The following is a 27,645-nucleotide window of genomic DNA, read 5'->3' as shown; positions in this document are numbered from 1 at the left end:
AGCAGTAACCGGGTGACTGGCCTGTGTTATACAGGAGGTCAGACTACACAATAAAATTGTCCCTTCTGGCTTTGAACATCATCTTTCATCTAATACATGGGGTCAGAGCCTGAGCTGGTGTAACTTATATTTACACCAGCTAAAGAAGTGTGCCAGGGTATTAATAACAACACAGTGCCTGCTCACAACACGCTACACCACTGGTTCATTACTAACTCAGTAGGTGAAATACTTCCTATCAAGTCACCAAGACAAGTTCCTTTAGCACCCTAGATGGGGCTCTCAACCATATTTAACTTATGAGACCTGACTATCACTGCCCACATGATGTGTTTAAATCACACAAAGTGTGCACAAACAAGAGAGAAAAAAATACTGAATTAACTTATTGAGCCTATATTTCCACTAATATAGAGCCCATTAATTTGCCTCATTCCCAGAATGCATCTGGATGCATGAAAGCTAAAGTGCAGACAAACGCCAGTGAAAGTCTATTGTAGCTTCTTTTAGGATTTGCTACAATGGGGAAGAAGTATGTGGCCTAGTGAATAGTGCATTGGATTGTGAACTCTGGAGAGCTGGGTTCTATTCCTGGTTTTGCTTCTGTGTGACCTTGAGCAAGTCACTTTACTTCTCTCTGCATCTGTTTCCGCATCTGTAACATGGGGATAATGACACTGACCTCCAGTGTAAAGTGCTTTGGGATTTACTAATGAAAAGTGCTGTATAAGAGCCAGATATTAATAGTATAGGGGTTTTGCTATGATGAATTTGACTTCACATCACCAAGGCAATATACATGAATCAGAAAAGCTCTGGCCACAGACAGCAAATAGATTCAAAGTTAACTTTTAACAGCAAGAACAGAGAATAAATTACATATGCAAAGGGAAACTTGGCAAACAAAATATTCTCTGGCACCGCTCTTGCCTTTGCAATTGTCAATGTACTGGCTGAATCAGGACTTCCTGCCATACAGGGTACAACGACACTGCAATAAAAAACCTGCAGCTGGCCTGGGTCAGCTGACTCGGGCTCACAGGGCTATAAACTTGCAGCATAGACATTTGGTCTCAGGCTGGAGCATGGGGTGGGAAGGCCTCAGAGCCCGGGGTTCCAATCCGATCCCAAATGTCTATGCTGCAAGTTAATAGCCCTAAACCCAAGTCAGCTGACCCAGGCTAGCCATGGCTGTGCTGCAGGTCTTAGTGCAGATGTACCACAGACAACATTTTAAAGTACAACTTAAGTTTGGGTGTTTCAAAAAACCCTTAAAGAATGTTCTCCAGTTGTTGAGACTATTGATTGTTAAGTGGGATGCCACCGCACACAGGGATTAGCCAAAATTACAGGGCCAGATACTCAGCATAAATAGGCATCGTTCCATTAAAGTGAAAGAGACTACCTCGTTTTACACCAGCTGAGGATCTGACCTATCATGTTCAGCTTGTATTTCACAAGTATTTAGAGTGTGGTTTATCAGTGATTTTTCTGCAAGGTTATTGCATTTACTGTAATAGAGAAAGAGACAGCAGCCTATTACTCCTTCCCTCCAGGCAACGTAAAGCTGAATGAAGAAGGAGGGGTGACTGAAAGCCATAGCAAATGTGTCTTCTTCAAGGGAATACTTGATAGTGGTGCCTGCACCTTTGTTATTCTGAGTGTGCAGTGCTACTCCAGGCATAAGATGTGTCCCAAGAGGGGGTGTATGTACATACAATAAATACATTCCAAAAAATTGCAGTACAATACAGTAGAGAGACTAGGGAGACTCCAGAAGGGAAGAGCTATAAAAGCCAAGCCTCAGCAAAATTTGGTTCTAACGGAAGGCTTCACCAGGCAGAAACAGGAGCCCCAGATCAGAGGAATTATATGCTGTTGTGTTGTCATGGTTTGACCTCTGTGGGGACCTTGACACAAGAGGAGAGACCCCTCCCCAGCTGATGACAAGAGGCCCTGGCTCCAGAACAGGGTTCCAGATCCGGAAAGCCTCACTGGTAAGGGACCTGTACACAGTGGGGTTGATGGACTAAGGTTAACTCAGCCCCTTCCCCCTCCAGCTAGGATACTGGGGTAGAGGCCTATTTGTATAATGTTCTGCCTTTGGGTTAAATAAACTAGACCCCTGAAGGAGCACTGTTCATATACATAAGCCTCATTGGACTTATTGAAAGCCACACGGGGCAGAGGCAGAGAATTAATTGCAGTGCTGAACTGTGCTGCCAGGAGATAGGGGCCACCCATCACAGAAGGCTATGCCATAAATGTCCATTATGGGGATTTGTATACCTTCCTCACAAGCTTCGCTTACTTGCCATTTTTTGAGATCAAGATACCAGACTAAATGGGCCGTGGGTCTGATATGATCTGGGAATTTTGTGTTTTTAGGATGTGCGTTTCCTAAAAGCGGCCTCAAAAACAATAACAAATCCATCATTATATAGGTAACACCCATCCACCTGGGAAGCTGAGCACAGAACCCTAATCTGTCAGCTCCGAATGTACGTGCCTCTAGCCTTAAACTAAAGCAGAACCCCTTTGGCTAGCGGTGGTACCATGTCCCATATCAGGGCAGAGTGTCACACACACACTCTCCACCCATTCATATACTCGCAACTAGAGCCATTACATTAAAAACCAAAGAGCAACATCCATTTTCCCAGTCATCTCTCAGCACACAGCCAGTGTGGTCTGCCTTACGTTCCAGCTCCAAGTGCTTTTCACAGGACATGCATCATCCTAATGAAACAAATGGACCCATTTCATTTTTTTCCACTTAAGTCACTGGTGAGTTCAACTTTGGCACTTCAACAACAACGAAAAAGAAAATGGTCACTGCCAGCATTTACAGTACATTGGAAAGGGGGGGAATGGAAAGACATTTGTAAAGCAAATTTTACAGCAGTTACAAAATGATTAGGCTTTAACCCTGAATTACATATTACATTTCATACATATGTAGTTTAACGCTGTATTCAACTCATCACATTCTGGAGGAGGGAGCTGGGAAAAGGCACAATAATTGAACAGCCCAAATTCTCCATTCCCTGATTTTATTGCAATGATTTTGCAATCTAAATTGCTTCTATACACACAAACACTCTTCTTTTCAATCAGACTTGGCTGAATTTTCCCAACCCTTAATAAAAAAAAAAAAAAAGTTGGTTACTTGAGATGTTACTACTACCTTTCCATTTGCACCCCAGGATAAATATGACGGGCCATATGAAAGACAGTGAAACTACTCAGGTTAGTAAGGGATGTTATGATCTGGCCCTCACCGGTTTAGCCTCACAACCCCCCCTGTGAGTTTAGTCTTCACAAATGGAGCCACTGGGGTGCGTAGAAATTACAGCCAAAGTTTTCAAAAGCAGCCCCTTGAAGCCTTGATTTAGGGAGCCTCGATACATTTCACAGTATTTGTTATAAAGGGTACTGTATTGCATCTGTATTGCAGATGCAATATGATTTCAGCACATGTAGGCAAACCCAAGTTAGTTTTGATCAACCCAGCTCACTAAAACCAGCTGGTGAAGCCAGGGCAGCATGGCTGGTGGAGTTGGCTAGCTACCTGAGTACATACCAAGCACTCCAGGCGGGCTTGTCCTCAGGCAGCTAGCTCATGCTGCTCCTTTTAGCGGGCAAGCTTGGGCATCCCTACTTGTGCTGCAATCACCCCTCCTAACTGCAGTGTCGACATATCTTTAAAGGGAGGTGACCAAGGACATCTAAACAGTTGGCAAATGCATTGTAATTACACATTTAAAGGTGCATTACTTCCTGAACATTTAAAAATTGCTTCCTGCTCCCTCCGCTTGTGTTCCAGCAGCTTCTTGGTTAAAAAATAGGAAACAAAGGGTAGGAATAAATTATCTGTTTTCAGAATGGAGAGAGGTAAATAGTGGTGTCCCCCAGAGGTTTGTACTGGGCCCAGTCCTATTCAACATATTCATAAATGATCTGCAAAAAGGGGTAAACGGTGAGGTGGCAAAATGTGCAGATGACACAACACTACTCAAGACAGTTAAGTCCCAGGCAGACTGTGAAGAGCTACAAAAGGATCTCTCAAAACTGGGTGACTGGGCAACAAAATAGCAGCTGAAATTCCATGTTGAGAAATGCAAAGTAATGCACAGTGGAAAGCATAATCCCAACTGTACATATAAAATGAGGGGGTCTAAATTAGCTGTTACCACTCAAGAAAGAGATCTTGGAGTCATTGTGGATAGTTCTCTGAAAACATCCATTCAATGTGCAGCGGCAGTCAAAAAAGCAAACAGAATGTTAGGAATCATTAAGAAAGGGATAGATAATAAAACAGAAAATATCATATTACCTCTACATAAATCCATGGTATGCCCACATCTTGAATACTGCATGCAGATGTGGTCGCCCCATTTCAAAAAAGATACATTGGAATTGGAAAAGTTCCAGCAAAGGGCAACAAAAAATATTAGGGGTATAAAATGGCGTCCGTACGAGGAGAGATTAATAAGACTGGGACTTTGCAGCTTGGAAAAGAGACGACTAGGGAGGGATATGATTGAGGTCTATAAAATCATGACTGATGTGGAGAAAGTAAATGAGGAAGTGTTATTTACTCCTTCTCATAACACAAGAACTAGGGGTCACCAAATGAAATTAATAGGCAGCAGGTTTAAAACAAACAAGAGGTAGTATTTCTTCACACAGTGCACAGTCAACCTGTGGAACTCTTTGCCAGAGGATGTTGTGAAGGCCAAGACTATAACAGGATTCAAAAAAAGAACTAGATAAATTCATGGAGGATAGGTCCATCAATGGCTATTAGCCAGGATGGGCAGGAATAGTGTCCCCAGCCTCTGTTTGCCAGAAGCTGTGAATGAGCGACAGGGGATGGATCACTTGATGATTTCCTGTTCTGTTCATTCCCTCAGGAGCACCTGGGATTGGCCACTGTTGGAAGACAGGATACAGGACAAGATGGATCTTTGGTCTGACCCAGTATGGCCGTTCTTCTGTTCTTCTCTGTCCCTCCCCGCTGTTAGTGAGAAAGCTTCCCCCTCTGCAGCTCCTGCCATCTGGAAGGACCTGCTATTATATCTGCCTCATCTGTTCTCCATGTTGGTCTTTCCAGAGCTCCTCCATAAATCTTATCCCTTTCGCACACCTCTTAATTTTTCTGTCTGCAGCCCGGGTTGCTTTTATTTCACCTGAATGATCCCCCACTGTTTATCCAACACTTTTCCCTTGCCCTTCAAATCTGACTTCTTCCAGGAATCCTTTTTCCCTCCTCCTTTTCATCAATAATTCCCCACACCCTCTCTCTTCTGTTCAGCAACTTATCCATTTGAATTACAAGCTCCAAGGGCCAAAGTAAGTGTCTTGCTGTATGTGAAGTGCCCTGTGGATTTAAAGTTGACACGTAAGAGCTCAGTTCTGCAAACACTTCTCTCTCTCTGACTGCTTACATGACCATAGTATCTGTGCCCCTTACTGCTGAGTACAACGCTTGCTACTGTGACTAGTCCCACTGATGAATTTTTAACACATCTGTGCGGTTTCATACATTACCACATTCCATTTTAGGTCTAGTAGTAGACACCTAGCTATGAAACTGCTACAAAACAAGGGATAGAATTGTGGCCCTTCATTTACTAGAAATGTAAATGCAATGGAATAAATTCATATCTCAGTTATAAAATGTAACCCCCAGTAAAGTTGCCCCAATGGAGGAGTTTTTAAAATATGCTGCTTTTATAAGTACATCATTTTTTAAAAGTCAGTAAGATTAACTCCCGGTATTAATAGCTAAATCCGCTGGTAAGTCTTTGCAGAATTTGGACTCTTTGTTGTTTAAACAACAACGATCAATGATTGCATGAACGCTGTAAAAGCATCACTTAGGGATACAATTCATAATGCCAAATATGTGTTTTGCTGCATCATATTACTGAAAAGGGAGCTCTCTGACTGATGGGAAAATGGTTCACACTTGACTTGTGAAAGACCTTGATGTGCTGTAAAACAGATCTTTCACTAACAGCAGAAGAGAAACCACTGCAAAAAACTTCAAATAGTTTGGAGCTGTTAGAACAGTGTCTGTTCTTTTACCAATATGCAGGAGATTTGTACAAGTAGCCTATTATCACTAATGGGTCTTACCCACTTAAATAACCTATGCATCAAAAGAAGAAAAGCCAGCTATGTAAATTACTTTTTAAATATCAAAGACACAAGGGCAATACACGTTGCATTACAATTCTTCTTATTCAAGAATTCAGGAAGGTATGACCCTGTACACTTTAAGACAGCTTACTTGTATTACTGAACCACCAAAATGATTAAGGCTCAATTGAACTCTTTCATATATCGTGCAGTGGTGTTTGGACATCTAGGGGTCTTATAGTGGGCTTCTAGCATTGTGAACTCCAATAGAAATTTACCCAGCAGGTAAAGGCAAAAGTAAATTTTGAGAGAAAAAGTGTTTTTTCCCCCAATATATTTAATAAAAGCAGTCAGCCACACTCTCAGCAGGGGTCAGTGGAGCTAAGCTTATTCACTGCAGCTGGGGATCTGTCCCACCAGTTTTAAAAACGATTTCCAAGTACATAGTGGGCCATATTCTGCTCTCACTGACACTGATGACATCTCATGCCCCTATCCTGCAAACACACGTGAGTAGTCCCACTGGGTTCAGTGGGCTTACTCACATCTGGAAAGAGCATGAAAGTTTGCAGGATCCAGATCTCACTGGGGTTGCATCAGTGTGACTGAGATGAGAATTCCTCTACATTTACATTTCTACCTAACCTGAAGAAGTTCATAGGAGCCTAAAACAGTATTTATTTTAGTCACTCATTTATTTAGATTTGCACTAACTATGTAAACGAGAGATTATGCCTGGCGCCCCTAACAAGCTCTGAAAGATACAATTCACACATAACAGACTCAACAATTGACTCAGCAATATATATTATATCTTTACCTATATCTAAACACACCAGCCTAGCCAACACCAAAGTACCAACTTTACCCTTCACTTGTATGTGCGGATATACGAATCCCCAATGATTGCTTCAAAACCATATTAATTGTTGTGAACTTAATGTTCATGAAAGATCTAGGATCGACAGCCCTGTACTCTAGTCCTCTCTTTATCGAGAAAACAGCTACAGCATGCAGAAAGCAGCAGTGCACGCTTCAAATGCTCTGCAAAGGTGCCTCAACGCTGACTTTAAGGGATAGAGAGTGTAGATCAGTCTTGGGGGTGAATTTATGATGATTTTTTCATCTCCCTGTTGAGACTCCCAATAAAGGCACCAATTACAACAGTGCTTAAGGGCTATTACAGTATCAATAACAAGCTCTTGTATAGTGCTCTTCATCAGTAGATCTCAAAGCGCTTTACAAAGAAAGTTTGTATCATTATCCTCATTTTGGACACCTGCCCAATGGAAAATGGACTGAGACACCAAACTCATTTCATGCAGGCCACTGAAAGACCATTAGCAGTAAGGATCTGGACCACAGTTTACCTTAATAGTAACTACGGCCAGTTTAAAAAAGTCCGTGAAAAATGGCTTTTTCAACAATACAAAAATGTTCATGTTTGAAATTTTTTAGTTTTATGATGTAACAAATGGTAATAAAAAAATTTCTTTTTGAATGAAATTAATCAAAATGAACATTTTTCAGTTTTTGATATGGGGTTTCCTTTCTTTCCCCCTTCAAAAGAGGATGGGGGGAGGGGGCTAACCAAAGGGAGAGAAAGAGGGGGAAAGAAAACCAACCAAGGAAAATTGAAATGTTTTCATTTTGATCCCATTCAGTTCCAAAAGAAAACACTTCATTCATTCGTTTTGAATTGATTAAAAACAAAATGCTACATTATAGATCATTTCATTGGGGGGAGGGAATCAGAAAAATCTCTGAAAATTTTTAAATAATTGTCATTTTTTCACCAGCCCTCTAAAGGAACTTCTTAAATCCAAATCCCACAGTCCACTTTGCAAGATCAATGCCCAGAGGTGCCTCAGTAAGAATGGCATGATTTGGGCCTCTGATGGATTATAGTATGTTTTGCAGTTATGTCACTCTTTCATTTGAGGATCTCGGTCTACTCATAAGCATTAGTTAACAAGCAGTGAAGCCCTCATTGTCTCTATTTTACAGATTGGTAAAGTAAGGCACAAAAAACCTGAGTAACTTGCCGAAGATCATGCAGTGAAATTAATAGCAGAGCTGAGAACAGAACCCACATGTCCTAACTCCCAATTCCCCATTCCAAATAAAATGGTCTCAGTTAGAAACACAGACTCCAAGTTTTATCACTCAAGGTGGTCAGTACAGTAGGGTTAAAGTCAAGCATGCAAGGAAGGGGCAAGATAGGGTCGATCAGGAAGGCTTCCTCCTTCCTAATTAATTTTCTTTCTTTCTTTCTCCTTAAGGAGAACAGAATAATAGTTTTCAGAGTAACAGCCGTGTTAGTCTGTATTCGCAAAAAGAAAAGGAGGACTTGTGGCACCTTAGAGACTAACCAATTTATTTGAGCATGAGCTTTCGTACAGCATCCGATGAAGTGAGCTGTAGCTCACAAAAGCTCATGCTCAAATAAATTGGTTAGTCTCTAAGAATAATAGTTGCAAACTCAGCTAAACAGTCCCAAGCATTGTTGTTTAGTTAGCACTGTTCACTTGCCAGTTGGAAGGAGACCCAAGTTTGAAGGGTCAAAACTCTTAAGTAATGCTGACGTTTCCAGCTCAATGTCTCATAAAACATACAAACACAATCCAGCACGCTGAGGACAAAATTTCCTTTTTATGTTTCTCCATTTCCAAATGACTAAGCCATACAAATGCTACTAACAGCCATTTCCATATGCTCAATGACTCTAAAAAGAATTCATCATAATAACCCAAGCTCCTCTCAGCAATTTTCCCCCCCAAACATTTTGAAGTTAAGAGGTTAAGTATTTGATTATGGAAGACGAAATGCCTCAGCGTCAGTAATGGTCTATAGTGCCTTTCGCCTCCGAGTAAATGGTTCAAATCCAGCCTGAATCTGAAGTGACTGTAGTAAAAAACCATTAGCAGCAGATGGCTGTTTGGTGCCCTAGGGAATGTTTACACTGAACACTAAGCCAAGACTCTGACTCGGGTTTGAGCTGAACCCCCCATTCTGACCCTACACAAATCAGTTTGACTCAGGTCAGCATGCATTCAGGTTCGGGGTCCTAAGACCCTGCTAGGAAGGTGGGTCAGAGCACAAGTCCTACTGCAACTTATGTCCAAACTCTTATCGTTTGACCGTGTGGAGCAGCCAAAACCACAGACCCGAGTCAGAAGGTTTGTGTAGCGCAGCACGGAGACATTAGCATGGCTGTGAGACCCGGGTTCAGCCATTGTAAGCCGAGGTTTACAATGCAATGTGGATGCTCAATCGTGGGCCTGGAAAAAAAGTCCCCACGCCGGATCCCACAGACCCAGGTTTACGTGCAGTGTCGACATACCCTTAGCGGGTCTCAGTCCAGTTTCAAGCAAACAGATGGCCACTTACCATGGCTTTTCTGCAGGACTTGTTGGCAGCCACAGCCTAGCGGCCAAGGCTTCGGAACTCCCTCTTGGCTGGCAATCTGTTGGGGCAGTGTGCAAGGGGAAGCACGTTCAACCTCTGGTATCTCAGTTCCTTGGATAAACAGGGGACAGTCACTCTGCCTATTAAGTTTCCATATATAAAGAGTTAAATGATGAAAAAAGTTGTAATAGTTAAACAGTTGTTATGGACTCTTATAGAGCCAAGCAACATGCTACCTCTTTAGTATTATTTTTCGTATTGAAATAGCACTTAGGAGCCCCAGTCACGGGTCAGGACTCCATTGTTCTAGGCGCTGTACAAACACACACGACAAAAAAAAATGGCCCCTTTCCAAAAGAGCTTAGAGTCAAAATATTCATTTCTGTAACATGCACATAACATCTACCCATCATTATTTACTCTTTATAAGCCATTTATAAATGGAACCTTAATAGGACATGTGATCCATAGCACTTCCCTTACCAGGGGTGCCCATCCATCGCCTTTCACCAGGAAATTATCAAAGAAAATAAATAGAGGGTTGATTTTTTAAATATATCTATATGGACAATATTTTTGGAAAGATTATTGTGCAGCCTAATATTCCAAAGGGAGAGAAACACTGAAGTCTTTCTCCTGATTTCTGCCAGGGTACAAAAGTAAGAACAGCCTCTTGTTATATTTTAGTATTTCCATTTAAGGACAATATTAGAGAGTGGCTCAAACCAATGCCTTGGATTTGAGCACCCTCAAATGCTACAGTTCCAAACATTCAGACAAATTCAGAGACTGAGTTGGTCTAATGTACAAATTCTTCTGATTCCCTCAAAGCACAAGTTATACCACCATGTACATGCTTTAAACGCCTTCAAACTTGGATTAAGACCCACTCCCAGTTACCAGTGTGTGATTTACAACCCTCAATTATACATCACCTCTGAATCAGACCACGGAGTCTATGGAAGTCTGCACTGGTGTAACTCATATGACCAGGAACCGGAAGAAAGGAGTACCTCAGGAACCACTACAGGAGGGTGTAGGTAGGAGCCAAGAGGGCAGACATAGGTTCTAAGGAAGTGTACCCATCAGGTCTGAATCTGGTGCTTATCTTTATAATGAGCTGCAAAAAAACCTGGATCTTCAGACATTCCCTGCTCCCCCAAATTTTGAAGAAGTTTGGGCATGGATTTGAACTTTGTTGTTCTGACATATAGCCTGACAAACCAAGAGCTTGCAGAATTATTCCTCCGTATCATCGGAGGAATTCGAACCTGGGACCTTCAACACCAAAGCATGGCCTGTGCTGCTTGAATTAAAGGACTAGCTCCGTTAGTTGGTGGACAGTTGTAGGCTATTATCCTCTGTGTGGACCAGCCTGTAGGAGATCTGACACTTAGTTTCAAGTGTGCTACACTTGCTTACTTAAAAAGAAATAAAAGTTAAATCAAAGTTTTTTATTTAAGTCAAAGAAAAGTTTAATTTGAATTTTAGAAGAAAGTTCAATTCTGATTTTCTCCTAACAGATCTGAACCGAACTTTCTAGTGATGTTCTGCAATATTAAAAAGAGACCAAAAGTCATTTACCATAGCAGACATTTAGACAGCTGACAATTTAACATGCTTAGGGATATGCGATCATCACTTCAGCTTTTCAGGCACTAAACCATGATTTGCCTTGTCCTTCATCTGCAACAGTAATTTTAATCCACTTGACTCAGTTTAGTAAGTGTCCTTTAAAGAAAAGATCTGCAATCCCAGGTAATTAATAAGAGTAGGGCTTGAACTTGCATTTCAGAGAGAGAAAGTAATTCATAAGTATTAAGACAATGTTATTCAAATATTAAACATTTTCAAGGTACATATATTACAACCCTGGAGAAAAGTAATCTTATTACACTGATGTTCTGGGAACATCTCTACTCTCTCTCTCTCTCACACACACACACAAAACATATGTCTCGACTGAGTACATACCTGGGATCTCAGACAGGCTAGCCCAAGTTGCTGACGCAGCTACTGCAGTCAAGCTACTATTTTTAGTGCACGACCTTGAATAGACCTATTGCATGTATGTCTGCCCGAACAGGGAATCACACCTCCCAGATGTTGTGTCAACGTGCACGCGCACACACACAGAGTAGTAACAAGATTATGAGATCAAGCACTCAAAAATCAAAGGATTCACAAAGTTACAGTTGCTCCCACAGAGCTAACTCAGCCATGTTGCTAGTCCTGCCTATTTTATATTAGACACTAATGACAGATTAAAACAGTGAGGTTTATGTTTCACAATGGAAAGAGGAATGGAAAACACTATACATGGGCCACACGGTTGACTTAATGCAGCAAGAACAACATTAAATTTCAATGAAGTTGCCCCCTCCCACATTTTGTTGTCAAAATTTGATGTTTCTATGAAATTTTTCAGCAAAATTCAAAACGTTTTGGCCAGGTCTAGCAACCGTAGTGTGGAAGCCATGTGGAATTTGGGAGGGTCTACCTAGTCTCCCCGCCACAAACTACATAAACTTTGGAGGATTTGGCAGAATTTCATATTGAGCTTTGAGGCTCATCCAACCCCGACATTCAAATTCTCACATTCGACCCATTCAAAACAAAACCAAACCTTTCCAGCTGAAAGAGCGGAGATTCCTGGAAAGGCACCTTGATCCAGTCTCTCTCTGCTCTTCCTTAGCGAGCTCCCCATGGCTATTCTATCTCCTCACCCCAAACAGTGATAAAACTCTGAATTCAAAGTAGTAGTTAAAAAAAACTGACTTCACTTGCAGAAGATTCTTCAAAAGTTAATGCATTTTGGCTTTTGGTTAAAGCCAGCAATGAGGGGTGAAGTCAACTATTCTATTCCTAGCTCTGCCACTAATCTGCTGTGAGGCACAGAGTTCAAGGTTACACTTTTCCCCACTTCTGAAAAAATGGGGCTAAAATTAACATTGGTTAAATAACCTGGCTGATTTTAAACGGCAATTACACTACAGTATGCTGTGAGATACAAGTAAAGCATTTCAATCCATTTGAGGATCTCAGACGTAAATCCAAAGGATTATAAATCTACTTTCTAAAGGCCATTCTACATGCAGAATATCTCCAGGTACGGTTAGGGCTTGTCTGCCTGGGATGTCCCTGCACAGTAACGGACAGTGTAAATCTACAGCACAGTAGTTTGTTGCACAGAAACGTCCTGTGTGGACATTGCGAATGTGCACTTTCCACAGTGCACTTTCATGGTCTCCTGTTTCCAGCAGAAGTATGTCAGAGCACAATATGGAAGTTTTAGAGCGCTGTAGCAGTATCCACGCAGACGTTACTGCATAGCAAGCTAGTGATCTGTAGAGTCACAGCCTAGCTTGCGGTCCAGTAACATCCCCTGTTAACAAGCCCCAAATCTTTTGCAGGGACCACTGGTAGGCAGTATTTTGATTGCAAGTTTTTTGGAGCAGGAGCCATATTTATATCTTGTGTTTATACACCACCTAGCACAATGAGGTCCTGGCCGATGACAGAGTCCCCTAGGGCCACCACAGTACAAATAATACATAAAATAAATATTTATGGGAAATATACTTTGACAGTGTGGCATACACATACTGTGTTTGTTATCATTTCTTGGCCTTTGAGCTCTTCTACCGTCCCTTTCTCTTCAAAGAAGGGATGGAGCAAAGCTGCAAAACTCAGATTGAGGGCCCGGATCCTGCAATCTGATCTGCATGGGGAGCCATGGGGAGCCCCATTAATTTCCATGGGCCTGTGCAGAGGGTCCACCCATATGGATCTGATTGCAGGATTGGGACCTAGGTTTGGGTTTTGAACATCTCTCCAAGTCTGGTGGTGTTTGGATCCAGAATTTTAGCCCAGGTCTACCTCTAATAGACAAGTGTATGTACAGGACAAACAGACTAGACAAATGGATGAGCAGACAGAAAAGGGAGAGTAAAAGATATATTTCCAAAGTTCTATAACTACGAGAAAAAATAAATGCAGCTTAGTGTAGCACCATCTTCTTCCATTCAAAATTTTCTACTAAAGCCTCCAGAGTTCACATGATGTCTTGCCATTGTTTCTTTAAAGAGGAATTCTCTCCCTTTCTCTGTCTCTCTGAGGCAGCACATGGCACAATAAGAGCCCTTTCATGTTCAAGACTCAGAGTCGTTGCTGTGGTAACTCTCCCAACCTCACTGGGTATCCAAATAAATAGTTAAAATTAAAAAAAAAAAAAAAAATCAGTGAAGCTGGCTGCAGGCGAGTCCGTAAGACGAAGGGTTAGAGATACACAAAGAAGTGAGGTTCAACAGGACAACAAAGAAATAAACAGCTGCAAAGATTAGGCATCTTAAAGTGCTGATTACTTCAGACCGAAGTAAATTTGTGCCATTTCAAGAAGTATTTGGCTGGAAGAGGAGACACAAAGACGCAGGAGCCGCAATGCAGAATGCTAGTAGCTGGTGGCATAAGTATTCCGGTGACGGCATTTTAACCATTTAGAGACAGATTTATCCGCCCCTCTCCCAGACCCTCCTTCCTCAAATATAATAGAGCTTTGGGATAGACAAAGTATAAGAGGAGCTTTTGAAGGATTGTATGCAACAGTCAGTAAGTAGCATAATGTGTCATTAATTACTACCTTGCAGGAAATGCTGCTACAAAGAGAAACTAATGCTTTCCTTTAAAAAAAGGTCTTTTTCTTTTCTTTTCCCCCTCTACGTGCTCAGACAATCTACCGCTTGAGGCCCCCAAATATCTGCTATTATCAGTTGAGTCACGTCTAGTGCCAGGCAAAAGGTCATTTCAGGTCATTCTGGAGATGAAAGGAAGGGGTAATGTATGTGAGAATGCCTGAATTGGCAAGCAAAGAGAAAAAAAAAGGGAGAGGGGGAGAGAAAGGGAAAGGATGAGAAAAGAGGAAGAGAGGGTTAGAAAGAGGGAGGGAGAAGATGAGAGGATGATATCATATCATATCTAATATGAATATTATTATTGCCAAGAAACAAGTAAGAGACTCAGATCACAGCAACTCCGGTGATACATGATTTGAACTCGATTCCTCTTCAGACAGAAAAAAACCAGCCACATTTTCCAAGGTCATCATCATTTGAATTCATTCCTTTACTGAATGTTATTTAAACCTGAAACAAACCGCTGCTGAGAAAGGCAACGGCCTGAGGGGAAAGAACTACCCATTGTTTGAGGTGTTCGCCTCGGATCCCTTTGTTTGGGAGTTTTAAGAGAAAGGTGCATGCTTTGTGTTTCTTGTCATGTATCTCTTTAAAACCAGTTTTGCATTTGGTGGTGGGAAATAAAATAGAATGACACTGCAGCAGACATCCAGCCTCTTTCCCCTCCTCTCCCTCCCCTCTGCAAGGTTTCAAATGGGTAGAATTCTCAGTCAAGCCCATCAGTCATTCCTGAATCCATCCCAAGGTCTTCTGCCCTCCTCTCTCCCTCCCCACCGCTCTCAACTCTTGCTGTACTTGTCTAACAAATCATTTTTGTAGGACAAGCGACGAGCTCTTTCATAGACAGGCACACCAACCAACCGTCAAGGGAGTGGGAGGTTCGGGGGCTACAGTTTTTGCTCCTCAGCTTGTAAAGACATATGCGCAGGACTGTCCTCTCTTCTCCCCCCGGCCGTCTTCCCTCCACTACCCAAAACTCAAGCCCACTATGCTGCATTGCTGGAAGTTAAAGCAGGATGCAGCTCTGTTTGCAACCCAACAGGCTAGACAACGGTAGGAACCTGTGCATGATATTATCCTCTTATCAATGTATAATGACATCGTGGGATCACACCAATGGGTGCCCGGGCCTGCTATATAGTTCACTCCCAGCAACGGGTGCCATTTGCTCCTGGCCATGTGAGCAAGAGGTGCTGCTATTCACCAGCTTCTCACCCCACTGTGGTCATGCAGTGAGTTTTAGCATTGCCATTCCCACTGGTTTCCTAAGGCTACAGGTGTGTTTCTCTAGGGAATGGAAATAGAGCTTCCTTTGTTAGCAGCAGGCTGCTCTGTTTATTGGGTTGGGGAGGGTGGCTGTTAAGATACCTGCAGCTTTTGGGGGGCTGCTTAGAGTCTGGACTGAACACAGCCGAATCAGTGCTTGAGACATGATGCTTTCAAGCCACGGATTGGACAATGGCTTGCCAATCAGCTATCTGAGGCCCTCACTACTCTGGTCGTCAGTGAGAGGTCTCGGAACAAGGGTGGGCTCTCATTGGCTGCAGGAGTGGTGACGAAAGACTTAGGAAAACTGCTGATTGGGCAAGCTGCTGGCAGCAGCCTGCTATATACGGGAAAGAGCATAGCTATTTTAAACAGCACTAAATTATTTAAAACCATAGGGCTGTATAACCTCGCTAAATCGGAGCAATGACTAGCTGGGCCCACTGGACAATGCTGACTTATGCAACACTGTTCGTATGCTCACTAACATGATAAAAGAACATATAATCCAAGATGCCACAGAACAACATGGGCTGGGTTTTTATTCCAACAGTCTTGTTTAATTAATATATTAAATCATTAAAACTAGAGATGAGCCTCGGATGCTAAGTTTACATCCAGATTTGGCTCCAAATCTGAACTCGCAAGGGGATTCACCCTTGGTGTTCTAGTTCAGACCTGGTCTATAATAATTAAGTCATAATAATATTTGGGGCTTCTTTTGCACCCTCCATCTGAGGATCTCAACACGCTTTATACATTTTAATTAATCATGACATCCATGGAGTCCTGTTTTCCCACTGCAGCTTACAGTTAACTCCCAATGGAAGTAGCTTGAATCCTGAAACAGGAGAATAAGGCCCTCTGCCAGGTAGGTCAGTGTTGTTATCCCCATTTTAAGAATGGGAACACTGATGAAGAGAGAGGTTAAGGTGGCATGTTCAGTAACCCACAATGATGGTTTGCTCTAGCCATTTAACACATTCCCTCTTATACAGTATTCTCATCCTGACACTTCACAGTACACCAGTCAGTGTACTGTTCTATATCTGAAATCTTTTAAATAGTGCAACGAGAACTCATTAAAAGTGCTTTACTATTAAATCTTAGCTATTAGGTGAGGAGATACTATTTTGGGGGGAGGAGGGAAGTTGAGCAGTTATTGGGTTTACCGATTAGCCAAAGGGGAAAGTGATAAGGCTATGGTAACTAATAATAAAATACTTTCTTCCACTTTAACATTTAAAGGGCTCTGTAACAGAGTCAGCTGCCTCCTGAGCGCCCCCTTCCTGGCCAGAGGTTGCTCTGCCTCAATTCCCCCACTTTTCAGGGCTCTTGCAATCAAACTACAAAAACAAACTCCACTCTGAGTTAACACCCCCCGCCCTTGGGAGTGGATTTATTAAAATAACAAAATCATTCCAAAAATAAAGTTCTCAAATCTCCATCAAGTACAAACTCCCAGTCTTCTGCACACTGGCGGGTCTCCCAGGCCTTCCCCACCTGGAGCTCTTTTCCCCTTGCAAACTCTGGGATCCCTGCTGGAGCCTATTTGCTCCCAGCAGTCTGTGAAGTCTCTCTCAATTCCCACCTGATAGCTCAGGGTTCCCTGATAAAGTCTATGCACTCTCAGTAGCCATTTAAGCTGTTTAAGTGTGAAAAGCCGATCAGCTGTTTAAGTGTGAAAATTGCAAGGCTTGATCAAGAGCAGCAGCACATGCCCTCACAGTGAATTGGCATATTTCTAAGTAGGTTTGCTGCAGGTGGAAAGGGCCAGCTGACAACCCTAGAGACTGAAACCCTTCATTAATCCATGGAATAGACCTCAGCATGGGCAGCAACACCAACATCCCCCAATATTGACCTATCGGTGCCTCCTTATTCTTGACCGTGAGGGGTCATCTCCAGGGATGAACGAGTAGATCTCCATGACCCATTCAATCCTTGCTATTTATACAGAGACATTAACAAGGGGCCAAATACATACCAGTTGTTGTTGGTACTTTTATGATTAAATATTTGGGAGGAATCCACATGCTACAGTGACTGGAGCCATGTAAGTAGCTAGGTGACAGAGAGAAAAAGATTGCGTCCACTATGAACGTAAACGAGACCCTCATTCCACAAAGTTTACGTTCCCTGAAATATACCAGTTCCCCAAAGTTATTATTACAGAAGTGCATTCAGGTCCCAACTGAGTTTGTGCTAGGGATATATACATGGTAAGAAGCCGTCCCTGTCATAAACAGCTTACCATCTAAACCAACAAGACAGACCAAAGGAGGGATACAGGAACTATTATCATCCCCATTTCACAGATGGGGAATGGAGGACAGAAAGATCAAGGGATTTGCTCAAGGTCACACAGAGTCTGTGCCAGAGATAGCAAGCAAATCCAGGTTTCACGAGTGCCAGTTCAGTGCCTTTACCATAAGATCATAGTTCCTCTCACACCCAAACTCCACCATATTTAAGTCCTGTAACGACAAGAGCTAAGTCACTGGAAAATTGGATGGTTATAGAGTATATATAACGTGTGGTCTACAGTTTTGTTGCTCTCTGTATGTTGGATGGATGGTCTGGGAAGCAGCCACTGTATAACACACTGGATGCAAACTAAATGGCCTCATTTCATTGCACTGCCTGGAGAAGGCAACGTATTTGGCAATGAGATGAAGTTCCTTTCATCTGCGATGATGACATTCCACCGTCTCAGACATCCTCCTTGGGGAGCCCTCCAAAATATATTTTCTTCTCTGCCACATATATTGCTCTATTTTCACATTTCCATGACATGCCGATTCCTGTGCGCTCTCTCTGTTTTCACCATTGGAACAACTTACCAAGGTTGTGATGGATTCTTCCTCACGGACCAATTTAAATCAAATTTGGATCTTTGTCTAAAAGATCTGCTCTAGGAATTATTTTCTGAGAAGTTCTATGGCTTGTGTTATACAGGCGGTCAGACTAAATGATCGCAATGGCCCCTTCAGGCCCTGGAATCTATGAATCTGCCGGTGCTAATCAACCACTTGTGTTTAGAGGAACAAAATCGGGTTCCATCAGTCCACTGTGCAGGAATGTCAGAGTTTACCATACATCCAGCCACCACTGCTTTGCGTGTGTCTCAGTGAATAAAATGCAATGACATGCACAATCATCCCACCCTACGCATTCAGTTCCTGGATGACCCCGTCTTTATCGGATAGCTACTCTTTCTGATATTGCATCTTTCCCTTCAGATGCAGCTTGGAAAATGAGAACACAATCTTTGAAGGATAATCAACGATGATCAGGTAATTCCAAAGCATGGCTAGGATAGAACAACTGAGGAAAGGTTCTTTTCACTGTGCCCTCTAGTTTAAATCACAGATATAGGCTTAGAAACTGTGCCCTTTGCTTCCTGTTGATGGCTCTCCATTATCTCTTGCTATTTCTTTCCACTGTGCCTCCCTGCAGTTTAAATGAGACACAGTATTATTTTCCATTTATTACTTGTATTACGGTAGCATCTAGGAGCTCCAGTCGTGGACCAAGGCTCCATTGTGCTAAGCTGTTGTGTAAAGGTGCTGTGCGTGGTTAAACAGCGGTTGTGCATCACCTCGGAAGCAGCTGCAATTCTGAGGTGAATTCCCGCATGTAGTTTGTTTGTGCTTTCTGGGTTCCTTATTATAGCATTTTGGGACCCAAGGAGCTACATCATAGAGTATAAAATACTCTTCTATATCATCTCTGGTTTAGAGCTCTGAATGCAAAAGACTTCTGCTTGTACTGCCCCATCATGAATAACTCTTTACCAGTCACACGGAACAGTCACATGAAATTTTGTGTAAGCAACAACCTATGAACACTGAGGTAGGATGGGAAGCTTCTGGGAAAGGTGCAAGAATCTCCATAATGGACATTTATAGAATAGTCTTCTGTAATGGGCGTCCCCACCCCTGGAGTGCCTCCTGGAAGATTCAAATGCCTTTTCCCCCTCTTTTTTAACAGGTTCTCAAAGACCTGTGGTCTGTTTTGTATATATTTGTGAAGGAATTTAAAGCAAGCATTTTGCAAATGCTAGGACATACATTTCCTTTTCAATTGCTGCACAGTATGTTGTGGTCCGTGCTTAGTAATATACAGACAAAGGGTTAAAAGCAACAGCACACTTGTCTAAGAGTGAGAATGCTGCAGGTGTGGATGGTTAACAAGGTACTAATTGGGTAACGGGGTGATAATGGAAGCAAGCACCGAGGACAGAGGAGAGAGGCTTTGGAGCAGAGAAAACAATTGCAAGTGCTGGAGCTCTGTGAATGGAAATAAAGACAAGATAAACTCTTAGGGCCTAATATTGCCCTCCATCCAGCCTGCAGAACTCCCATTGACATCAGTGAGAGTTCTGTGGCAAATTGACCTCCGTTTTATATAACCCTTAATTTGTTTGCCACCCAGTTCTTCACAGACTTCATACAAGGTTTGCAAATCTTCCAAACTCGATGAGGTTACATGGAGCAATATTAATGCTGGAGACGAGCCTGAACCAAGCCTTCAAGTCTGAGCAAAAGGAAACTTCGCAGAGCAGGAGGGAGTTCAGCCTCTGACCTTTTCAGTCAAAGCGCAGAAAAAAACATTGGCATGAAGGTTTGGTTCAGGGATCATAGCACCACTACACAGAGTCTTTTCACCGAGATATGTATTATCACTGCCTGTAAGCAAAGCGGCAGGGACAGCAACTGGGGAAGAAAAAATACAAAGACCCAAGCTTTAGTTCCATCCAAGTTCCTGTCCCAAGGGCTGGATTTAGGCTTTATTAGCCCAGGGATCAAAAACACAAGCAGAGTAACTCAGAACATTTGATTACAACTGTTGTATTTTTGCCATACAATGTTTACAATGTGCATAACATTGCTAAACTGTTTAACCAAAACACAGGTAAAAATCAACAAACAAATGGCAGCAAACAACATGAAGGCAAGGAAAAAACAAACTGGTAAAGAAATCATTAAGTTACACAGTTACTACAAGTTAGGTAAACAAAATCCTTGCTAGCGCTAGTCATAATTTGGGGTCAGTGACACTGCATCCTAAGTGAGGCACATGTTATTCAAAACAATCTTGTTCAGTGTCTGGGTACCAATACTAAATCCTGGCACAGGAATATTTAATGAATTGGTCCATTCAGTAGATTATCTGGAAAACAGCATCTATAAGAAATAACTAGATCAACATCAGCTACTGGTGTATCACAGAGCAATACAACCAATGGAAGAGAGAAACTAACTGTTCTGTTTCCTGCCCAGTAAAGCTTACCAGAGGGTGACAACCAGCACTAAGGGTAACCTATAACATGGATGGATAGTACTGTGTAGTAACTAATTACAAGAAATCTGTATGTAAAGGCCTCATTTGTAATGTAACTACTCCAAATTTCTGGGTTTTTTTCTCATATACATAGCACTGTAAAACACACTATAATACCTATTCCAGTATTTCAAAACACTTAGCCTACTACAATAATGATACAGGTGGTCACTGTAAATGCCCTAATAGGAGTGTGTTGCTATCTGCAGTACTAGAAGGGCCAAACCACAATACCAAATTGGAAACTGATTGTTATGCTTGGATATAAGGTGGTGTCATATGTACACATACATACTATACACACACATCCATATACACGGCAAATATATGCACCATAACCATATTTCTCATATATATTAATTATCTGAGAGTGCCTCTAAGGCTCAGTCATAAAACTACATTCCTCAATCAAAGTCCCGGGCCTAACATTCCCAGGCCCACCATAAGGGACTAAAATCAACTGGAAAATAAAATCTGTCCATCAGTTGTACGAGGGAATGTGCAGACTAAAAGACTGATGGGGCATGAATGTGTGGGTGGTAAAGTAAGGTAACCACATAAAAGTGTTTAGCTCACTGGCTCATATTCAATCCATGCATTATGCTTTTCTGGGATGATGAATAAACATCCTCCCCATAAAAAGACAAAAAATGGGGGAATGTAGTAGGAAGAGAGCCTGAGACATAAGCCCTTATATCAGAGGCCTGGTATGAGACCTGAGGCCTGGGCTAAAGTAGTGGTCAAAGCTTTGCTAATATAAAGCAAAGTCAGCAAGAGACAGGCTGTGAGCAGGAGTCGGGCTCTGCCTGCGTACACACTCACAGAGCCTGGCAAGAACAGGGCTGGTATTGCAAAAACACACACATTCCTAAGAAAGGCTAGGCACAGGACACTCACAAAACACATTCCAGAAGGATGGTACCAGAACACCCCGATACCAAGTATGGTACAGACCCCCCCCACCCCCCCTGCCAAAACAAACCAGGAACACACTCACCTCTCAAAGATACAGTCAGGATGACAGTATAATGGATAGAGATGTTCTGATCAAACCAATATATACAAGGTAATGGGTGATAGCCCACGTTAGGGGGCAATAACTAACTATGTCAGAGGGACAATACGTAACTTGTTTGTACTGGTGTATAAAATGAAGTCTCAGAGGGTCTGTCTTTGGCCAGCCTAGGAGGGAATGGAAAGTCCTGCCATTCACTGCATTGCATGCATTGTTCACGGGTCTACATGTGCTAGTGTAACTGTAGACATCGATCCGAGGAGCTAGGAATGTGCTTCGTTGACAATAAACCTGGCCGGGGGTCTGCTATGCCAGCTACCTGCGCAGAGCTGCAACGGCATACAGAGGGAACACACGCAGCCGAACATCTGACTACAACAATCACCGGCAAGGCCGGCTCCAGGCACCATCGAACCAAGCAGCTGCCTGGGGTGGCCAATGTAAAGGGGCAGCAGGACGTCAGGCTCTGGGGCGGCAATTTGCCCTCAGCGGCGGCAGGAATTCAGCGGCCGCTCTGTCACAGCGCGTTTTGGGCTCGGCGGTAATTCGGTGGCGGGGATGCGACTCTTCTTCGGCAGCCGCACCATCACTCCGCCTCCGTGTTTGGCGGCAAGGTTGGGTTTTTGGTTTTGTTTTTTTTGACGCTTGGGGCGGCAAAAATGCTGGAGCCGGCCCTGATCACCGGAGGCTTTTCCATCTTCCAGCAAGTTGGGGAGAGGAGAGGACACCCCACCAATCCCATTAGCCACCACTATAGCAGCTTTCCCTTTGCTTTTTTAGACCCCTCAAGAACACCTGTGTGATAGACAGAAAACCTAAAAATTTAAGGAGCTTTGGTGGTTTTCTAGTTCCAGGATGGAAAACCAATGAATTTCAAAAAGCATTTACCAAGGAATGCCAGCCACTACCAATTGGCGACTACCTGGGTGCGAAAGCCTTTGGTGTCGCAATAAGCCAGGGATAGATGAAGACTGAACGACCAGCCAGACTGTGTTAAGGACATAGCTAAAGACTGATCTGAACGGCATCTGATCTGCAAGGAGGCTACTTCGGGATTTTCTACAATGATGATGGTGGTGACATTCCCATTTTACAGAAGAGGGAAAATTTGGCACCGAAAGGTGACGTCACTTGCATACAACCCCACAGTGAGCCAGTGTCAGCGATAGGAACAGAATCCAGTTCTCCTGATGTCCCAGCCCAGCACAAAATCATTCTTTGTGTTCTTAGATCATTTTAACTTGGATGCATATTAGAGTCAATGGAGCTACACTGATTTATGTTAGTAGTGGATGTAGCTTCGTATTACTAATTAATTATAAGTAATGCAGAGTGGTATATAAGTAATGCTGAGTGGCGTTTGTTTAAAGTAGTAACAGCAGAGGATTTTAACACAGTTAAAAGTGTAAATATATTTCTATGCTTAAATAATATTCCGTTTCCCCCCAGACATTAGGGCTAAAGCCTCTGCAGCAAGGTTTCCAATGTGCACACACACACACAGAGCTTCCTGTAACGTGACTGGAGATGTAACCCATCAGCACCTGAATATTGCTTTGTTTTAGGGACCAGCCATATGTTTCCTATTTCAAAAATTACTTCATATCACAGGAAGCCACTTTTTCTAGCAACAATAGCGGATATTCTAGAAACAGCTTTGCCAATAGAAGAATAAAAAACAAGGACAAAGTTGAAAGCACCTAATGCAGCACCTCTGACAAAAATCTCAAGTGTAACTGATTATTTGATTCTTCATTGTCAACATATTTCACACCATGGCTAATTTATTTGTCTAAAAGGTGTCACATCGGCAGCATCTGAAGGACTTCAGAATAGGTACAATGTGTAGACACACTGTCAGCTTTCCCATCAGCATGCCTCATGCCTCAGTCTGAAAGAACAAGCTCTGAAGGAGGGAAGGTAGTTGTGTTCTCTGGTCTGATACAACCTTGGGCATTTCTGCAAAGACAGACACCTCTCTATGCAGACACCTGTAAACTAGAGACTCATTTGACACAGGACATGTGAAAACAGATGGCAATGTTCCTGATTACCATCATTCTGGGTCATAAAACAAGTAACCTAGAGTATGCTGAATGTTGGGCTGGATTAAATTTTTCTGTCAAAATTGTTTTTTCAGAGGAAAATTGGGTTTTTGGCTCAATTTAAAAAAAATTTGTTAAAAGAGTCTGCATACTGTAGAAAACAAATTTTTTACCAAAAAAAAAAAAAAAAAAGGAATGCCCCAAACCTGAAATATTTCAATTCAGATATACCACTGCAGTGCCACCTGGATGTTCAGTTTCTTCATGTCCCCTTTCTCCTCTATGCTCCCAACACCTGGACTACATCTCCTATGATGCACTACAGTCATGTGACTCCCATGATGCACCATCTCCCCTCACCAAGAGGGAAGACCATGGTGCATCATGAGGGATGTCTGTGACCAGGAAGCACAGTCTATACAGGAGAATGGGAGCGTGAGGCACCTAGACTACAACTCCCATGAGGCACCACAGCAGCATTTTGGAAACTAAATATTTTGGAGTTTACATTTTCCTTGCAGGATAATTCTGACCAGCTCTAGTGGAAAGGTTCCACATCCTATTCTTCTTGAGCCACCTGGGGAGTCTATGAAAAATATGGTATCACCATGCAGCAGTTGCCTGTGGATATTTAACCCCCTTTAGATACATATCTTCCATTAAAATTGATGAAAAATGTATCTAAATCCCGTACATGGCCTTGAAAGTCTCAACCTTATTTCATATTTCATTCAGCAAAACCATCCCATTTTGAATTTACCTAGTCACAGAATTTCCAATCTGCCACACAGAAGTTCTAAAGACACCAGGGGATCTTATCACTGAATTTAGCTCCCAGGTTGCCACAACATATGCTGGGCTTTGATTTAACCTTTTGATTATACTTCCAAAAATCCGAAATGTATGACCAATACTGCATCACTGTGGTCATTAATATTGTCAGCTTTTACTCCACAGCTTTAAAGTTCCTTCTTATGGAGTAAGGTACTACTCAAGGCAAGTATGAAAATCTGGCCCAAAAGGTCCATCCAAAATCTATACATCTTTAATCAAAACTTGTTACTCTGGAAATCCTGCAAGATCAGGGTCACTTACAAGATTACCTATCTCTCCGCTGTTTGGCTGAGCCACAAGAGTCACCCTTGTGGTATTTTGATGCTTCTAGTCCTGACGTAAACAATAAGGCTCAAAGCCTTGTGAAAATTTGAAATATTAGCAAATAAATGTTAATTTTTAACCCCAAAGTATATTCTTCCGAGACTAGGTTTTGGGCAAAGATTCAGCTCAGCTCTAGGCTTATATGAAGTGGATCAAGCCTGCAACAGAGGCAGTAATGAAACATCATAGTAGTATAGAGTCAAGATTGCAAAGACAGCACTCTCCATTGTTTTTCAAGCTCTGTTTACATTTGGCAGAAAAGTTGATCAACCTGGGGTAGCTAATCAGGCTGCTCCATGCAGGGTGCTGCAGTTTCTGTCCTTTTCTTTCCCAGATTCTTCAGATCAAAGATTCGAGTCCGAGAATTATTATTCTCCAAACACGCTGCTCCCTGATCTTAATGAGCATCTGTTGAGAGACACCAAAGGCAAGGCTAAACCAACGATGATGCACTTCATTGAGTTTGGCCAATCTGGCTAAAAAACAGAGGGTGGATTCCGTAGCATGTAAAATCCCAATATACAGATTTATATTTTAATCCAGTTACAGCTCCTCTGTGTAGGCCTGAACGGCAATGTGTCTCAGTCATTTTGCAACAAGAAGCCTTCTTCACTTGTTGCTTTCTCCATATTAAAATGCTGTGAAGGCAGAATTGGCCTTGTAGTCAATCATTTCTGAAGAACATTCTCTTTTGGGAGCATAACAGTGTTTGAGAGCACAAAAGCTTCCTTGAAGACTACAGTTCAGGATGTTGAAATGCAAGAATCAGATTTTGCTAGGAGGCATAATTTCTGAAGCCAAATGATTCCATCTATGATTAAGTTACAGGAGATCTTTTGCATGCAGAAACATTTCTTTGTTCTGTCACATACTGTCCACACCTTCTATTCACAAACTGGGCCCCCGTTAGAAAGTCAGCCAAGATTCTTGTGCATTATCAGGACACAATGTTCAGAGTCCAATTATATTAATAGTCATAAAAAAGAACTAACAATGGTTCAGCGCACCAATGAGAATAGTATTCAGGGACTTAACAAGTCACTCACTCTAACATCTGGCATGTTCTTTCGAGAAGACTAAACACATGGAGATTCTTGCTGCAGAAGTCAATGGAATGGAATGATAATTGCTCATTAAAAGTGCCTCCTCCACAGGTTATTTTTAACTCCCATGCTCTTTCTAATCATGGTGCATGCATCAGATGATACTGAAAGGGGTCAGTGCATAGGTTTCTTCCCTCCAAAACCACACTTCTAAGAAAGCCTTTTGATCAAGCTGGGGGCTTTGCATACCGCACTGATGGCACCTGCTTTTAGTTCTAAGTACTGACAAGGGCCTGAACTAAAATGCCTGCTCCAAACAAACTTTAGGGAAGTTCAGATCCAGATCAAAACTTCAGTAGACAGTGCTGGGAATAAAACTCAAAAGTTCAGACTCACAGTGTCCTGCTGAAATCTCTGATGAAGACATCCCCTTTCTCCCCTCCCTCAGGAATCAGAAAGCCATGCATTGCGGGCAGCTAAGGTGTCTAAGTGCAAATGCTGGAGGTGTTAGAAGACCGAGCAATTAGAACTACGAGCACAACATGGGTAGGGTTCAGACATTAAGGCCTTGACTTCAGCAAAGTCATTACATGCCAAATGTGAGGTGTAGTAGGGGTATGAATCTACTTCTGAAGGAGGCTATGAAGGGCCAGATTTTCATAGGCGCTTACCACCTGCCAGCTCACATTGACTTCATTTGGGAGTTGTGGGTGCTCAGCACTTCTGGGATCCGTGGGTTACCACAAAGTCCACAACTGGTGGCAGTGCAGAGAAACAGCTCAGAAGGAGCTTAGCCACTGCACCACTCTTAAAGAAAGGACAGAGTGTGATCCTACCCTGGGTGGGCTGAGCTCCACTAGCTAGTCTGAAGGGGCTGGGGTCACATCCCACACTTAGCCATGCCTCTTCTGGGGAGTCGAGAGACTTGCAATCAGGGGAATGCAAGGACAATTACGCGCAGCCCCCATTCTATTCTTTCAGATTCTTATTCTGTGCCCATCACTGTGGTATCAGAACCCTTTGTATACATGTGGGAGGAGAGAATGAATTGTCTGAGCTTCCCCATCCTCCTCCCAACCTTATACATGAGCCAGGTAAGTGAGCCCTATATATTTAAGGAGGTTCAGTAGAGAACTTGGGAGGAAGGGTAGACTGTTCATGGCCTAACATCAAAGATGGTGATTAGGGTGCACTGACAGCAGAGATTTTCACTACAAAGGTCAGGAGGAACAATCTAATGAAAAGTTCACCTGATACCGTTAAGAAGAACTGCACAGGTTGACTAGAAAGGCTAAACGCAACAGTTTGTGGAAAGGTTCAGGAAGGCTGTTGCCTGACCTATTGGGTTAGAAGAGGATAGAGCATGTGCTTGGAGAGGTGCAAAAAACCAAGATTACTCTGCCCCTAACCAGGTGAACTTTCTTTCACCCAACAGCCCTAGAGCCTTACTTGTGATGAATCGGATTCACTTCTGCCAGGGTCCCACCCAATACCGAAATTCTCTGACTGCATAAAATAAACTTCCC

The 27,645-nt window shown here is 42.5% G+C and overlaps 1 long non-coding RNA gene across 1 annotated transcript; it reads left to right on the top strand.

The window, feature by feature from the left end:
• The first annotated feature begins 15,181 nt into the window (after nt 1-15,181).
• On the top strand, nt 15,182-26,084 carry LOC311511460. The gene is made up of 3 exons (XR_014709294.1): nt 15,182-15,299; nt 18,755-18,808; nt 25,411-26,084. It is a non-coding gene; the product is annotated as an uncharacterized lncRNA (long non-coding RNA).
• The last annotated feature ends 1,561 nt before the right edge of the window (nt 26,085-27,645 follow it).

Source organism: Lepidochelys olivacea (assembly GCF_965140295.1).
Source record: "Lepidochelys olivacea isolate rLepOli2 genome assembly, chromosome: 22".
Lineage (NCBI taxonomy): Eukaryota > Metazoa > Chordata > Testudines > Cheloniidae > Lepidochelys > Lepidochelys olivacea.
Note: the sequence above shows the minus strand (reverse complement) of the source record. Positions and strands in the feature narration are given on the sequence as shown.